Below are 5,000 nucleotides of genomic sequence, written 5' to 3'. Positions count from 1 at the left end.
CATGCACGGGGGATAATCTGAGTCTGATTATAAACCACTTAATTACATTGATTCCTTACTGCAAATGCCTGGACAAAAAACTATCTGCAATAGCATCGGGATTAATTGTTGTCCTTATAGGACTGGTCGGATCAATGCCATGGTTATCTGACTGATTTAATCACCTGGTAAGAGACACACTTTCACATTTTCATGAACATGATCAATTACACTAATCACAATATCAAAAATCAAAGGCCATTAATTCAGCAATGATGTTCATGGAACACGTACGGGAAGGACACAGGAGGAGGATGCCAATATTGTAAGTGTATTAGGCAATGGGAATGGATTTAGACCATATTCACGTTTCAAATCTATTGACGACTAATGGGCCTGGCTGTTGGATTTATATTGTGGCACGTTTAATTGATCATATCTCATATTAATATTAGTGTCTCTACCAGGATTGAAATGAACACTGCATGTGCAAACATGTTTTTTTTGTAACACAGGGAGTAGAGTAGATGGAGAGAAAAACAGATCTCCGATCTCATCTCATGGTTGTGTAACTTGGATATCCTACAGAAACGACAGATCTCCATCTCAGTCAGTGCTTGTGTAATTTGCGGGGAATATATTAATCTGACTCTGATTACAAACCACTTGAACTCCGACTTCTATATCCTATATGCCAGGGAGAAGAACCGCCTATGTGCGAGCTTGTTGATTTTTGGCACGGCATAGATTGGCAAAAATAGATTTGGTGTAGTAGACTGAATAATGTGGTCAACGTATAAAGAGTAAAATTGGGTCCCGTTTTATTCCAGAGGTTTTGATGAGGCAGGAGTAGTAGTTTAGACGAGGTGGCGAGGTACAGTAGCTCCGTGCTGCACAGCGGTGCGTTCAATCAATCAATCAGTCATCCAATAGGCTTGTTATCTTAATAATAAGTGAACTTTACGACGGCGAGTGAACGATTGCGTTCCAGAAGTCCTTCTGATGGATTTTTCTTGGCTGTCGAGTGTTTTATCGTCCAAAAAAATCGCTCTGAACGTGATTAAAACGATAGTGTACTGTTTATGCTGTATTAACTCAATGGGGAAAGGCGGTTTGTTTTCCCCCACGCTCAAAGCGGATGTGACGTTTATGGGCGTTCCTTTCTAGCTCCGTGTTGGTGTATTGGACATAGGCGATGGGACTATATTATAATAAATAGTTGTTATTTAGGCTAAATAGTGAGTGACAATGCCGCCGCAAATATCTGCCCACCGGTTAGCCGTTAACAGACGAGAGAGGGAGGGAGGGGGAGTTAGAGAGCGAGAGAGAGAAAGAGAAATTCCATGTGTTGTGGGTCCATGCGTTCTCCTCAGGCGCTCAGCAGGGGAAGTTACATTGATTCTCTACATATTCACATCTTGCTAAAGTATAGATAAAAGCTTATTGCGGGAGAGTGCGGGATTTTGCGGCGCCGCCGAGTTTATTTTGACCGCCCGTCCCCTCCCGCAGGGATTAAACTACCGCCCGCGCCGCAATATATGGTGACGGGTCCTGCAGGTCCCGCGGGAGCGCGCTCCCGATGCAGGGCTCTACATGATAGTACAGCAAATACATGATAGTACAGTAAATAAATGATAGTACAGTATGATAGTACAGTAAATAAATGATAGTACAGTATGATAGTACAGTAAATAAATGATAGTACAGTCTGTCTTGTGTAAACATGGAACATTTGGTTCCATTTGTACCCTCTCAGAGTTAAAGGTATACTGAGGATTTAACAGTGAGTGAAAAGTGAAAACATTGAATGTGTTGCATAACGCTGACATAACACACACACACACACACACACACACACGCGCACAGTCACACGCGCGCGCACACACACACACACACACACACACACACACACACACACACACACACACACACACACACATTAGTAGCAGGTGTAATTGGAGCCTCCTCTCCTGTCAGACAGTCAGGTTACAGGGGTGTGTGTGTGTGTGTGTGTGTGTGTGTGTGTGTGTGTGTGTGTGTGTGTGTGTGTGTGTGTGTGTGTGTGTGTGTGTGTGTGTGTGTGTCAGACAGTCAGGTTACAGGTATGAGCTTAAATTCCTGAAGAGCTTTCTTTGGACACACACACACACACACACACACACACACACACACACACACACACACACACACACACACACAGGCTCTGTGCGCGCTGCGTGTATCCATTATATGTCCGTTCACGCAGAGAAGAAAAAATACAACCCGGCGGGTTGTATTTTTGTTGTTGAACCCGCGATGATCTGTGTGTAAGTTATGGTCCATAGAAAACACATGATCTGTGTGTAAGTTATGGTCCATAGAAAACACATGATCTGTGTGTAAGTTATGGTCCATAGAAAACACATGATCTGTGTGTAAGTTATGGTCCATAGAAAACATGATGATCTGTGTGTAAGTTATGGTCCATAGAAAACATGATGATCTGTGTGTAAGTTATGGTCCATAGAAAACATGATGATCTGTGTGTAAGCTACGGTCAGTAGAAAAACTAGAATGCATTTCACTGTTCTTCACACAGTAAGGGTGTAGAATGCATTTCACTGTTCTTCACACAGTAAGGGTGTAGAATGCATTTCACTGTTCTTCACACAGTAAGGGTGTAGAATGCATTTCACTGTTCTTCACACAGTAAGGGTGTAGAATGCATTTCACTGTTCTGTCAAACACAGTAAGGGTCAGAGGTCGCGCTAGGATTTTTAACAGCCGGTCACCGTGACCGGCATGATTAAAATTTATCGGACATCTGATAAAAATACCGGACATAATAATTGTAATGCATGGATGACAAGCAGGTGCAAAAACATAGCCAAAAACAACAGTTTAAATCCTGTTGTATAGTTGGGACTGAACAAATTGAATGTAAAGGAGTAGTAGGCTGTACAAAAAACATACAGCTTCATCTTGCATAAGGGAATTAATTTATATTGGACTATTCTCGCGCAGGCTCAGGCTGTGTGTTTGCACGCATACTGCATGGTTTCATAACAAGTTGTTTCTGTTGCATTGAGGCTAACACATGTACAGAATAATGAGAAATATTCTGAAAGTGGGGTCTGCGCAAATGTTTCATAGGTTGATAGATTCATCTGTCCAGAAATTAATCAATTATAGTACTCACTGCTATGGTCGAGTGGTCACGATAGTGCGTCCATGCATCTCTGTTATGCAACTTTGGGAAGGTTGTAAAGGCTTTGGTGGTGATCTTGTACAGTTTCCATAACATCTCCTCATAAAGAACTTAATCGAGTGTACAGTGTTTGTTTTATATGGGTTGTTAGTTGTCCTGCGTGCCTTCCATAATTCCCATGGGTTCACAGTGCGCATTGCAAGATGAACTGAAATGGACTGCTGTCTTCTCTCTCCCCCCAGCGCCCCCGTTCGCAAATTAATGTAGGCTAAACAGTTCTGATAATACTACTTATTTTGACTGTCCATTCATCATGTATAACTTAAACTGCGCGGGGTATTCCAAACCAATGCAGCTCACAGACTTTAGCGACATCATAACAAACCGACAACTAGGGCCAACCCAGCAACAACTATCATTTCCTGTCTTACCTTCACAATAAAGTGTCTACCGCTTACCTCCCAATGCAGCTTATTTCACATAGGTTATTATTAACAGGAAAAAGTGTAGCTTAACCCGTGTGTTTTTGTGCAACCAAACTAACGTGCATGTGAGAGAGTGATGAGGGAGAGAGAGAGAGAGAGAGAGACAGACATTGAGAAAGAGAGAGAGAGAGAGAGAGAGGGATTTGCGGTGACATTAATGAACTGCCGTGTCATTTTCAATCGGTCCTTATGTCTGATGAGGTTTATATTTCCCGGTCTTTGTCATTAAAAATCGGTCAAATCCGGCAATTCCCGGTCTAACGCAATCTCTGGTAAGGGTGTAAGCTCACAACGCCTCGCTTGTAGATCTGCTATGTTCAGCAAAGACATTTGGTGTAGAGGGTAAAAAGAGAAGACTGTATAGAAATCAGGGGCGGAGGTTGTGGTTTGGCAGCCAAGGAGTGTGTGTGCAAAGTTTGGCATGGATGGGGGCGGTGGCGAAGATAAGAGTAGGGGCAAAAGTGTGACGTGACGTGACGGACAGACGAAGGGACTGACTGGTCGCGACTGAAGACTCACCTTTTCAGACTCCACCTAAACCCTTAGCACTACAGAAAAAAATCAATGACCACACATGAAGCTAGTTAGCATTTGTTTTGTTTTTGTTTTTTTTTAGGTTTTTAGAACTTTGATTATATTGTGTTTTTTCTAGATAGATATCCATTTTCATTTGTTATATTGTTGATGATGTACTGACATATTATCTTGTTTATTATTGTGATGTTATCTGCTTATTGTAAGTCGCTTTGGATTAAAAGCGTCTGCTAAATGCCTAAACTGTAAACTGTAAACTGAAGAAGCGTGGGTCAGTAACTAGTAAGACACCTCAGGGTGACTTGCAACCTCAGGGTGACTTGCGACCTCGCCCTGAAGGTCGCACCAATTCTTGGCCATCTGACCAGTGATGTATATGGGACCAGTTACTCATATATGGAGACCCCTTCATGATAGTTATGTTATGTCAAAACATGCCCATATATGGACATTACCAAATATGGGCATTCCCATAAATGTCCTTAATATTGATAAGATAATATCCTTAATAATGTCCTTAATATTGACAATATAGGAATCTCCATATATGGGCATAAAACGTACATTAATTAAGTTAGGGCCTTGGTTTGATGCCTGTGGATCTCCATATATGGGCATAAGGGGGTACCCTAACATTCTCATTTTCGGCCTGGGATTTATGACATCAGAAATCTCCATGTATGGGCATACATTTTTTTTTCTTTTTCTGGGAATGACCATAATGGACTTTTATACGCTGAGAAATCTCGTAGCTTGTCTGACTGTCAGTACAGGAAGTGATGTCACGTGACATCCTTTTTATGCCCAAATATGAG

At 41.9% G+C, this 5,000-nt stretch overlaps 1 protein-coding gene across 1 annotated transcript in view; it reads right to left on the bottom strand.

Moving 5' to 3' along the window:
• The window catches only part of wwc1 (WW and C2 domain containing 1), a 101,501-nt gene that overhangs the window by 32,083 nt on the left and 64,418 nt on the right, over positions 1-5,000 (bottom strand). The window lies entirely within an intron of this gene.

The sequence above is a fragment of the Nannobrachium achirus genome (genome assembly GCF_963921795.1).
Source record: "Nannobrachium achirus genome assembly, contig: SCAFFOLD_134, whole genome shotgun sequence".
Taxonomy (NCBI): Eukaryota; Metazoa; Chordata; class Actinopteri; order Myctophiformes; family Myctophidae; genus Nannobrachium; species Nannobrachium achirus.
Note: the sequence above shows the minus strand (reverse complement) of the source record. Positions and strands in the feature narration are given on the sequence as shown.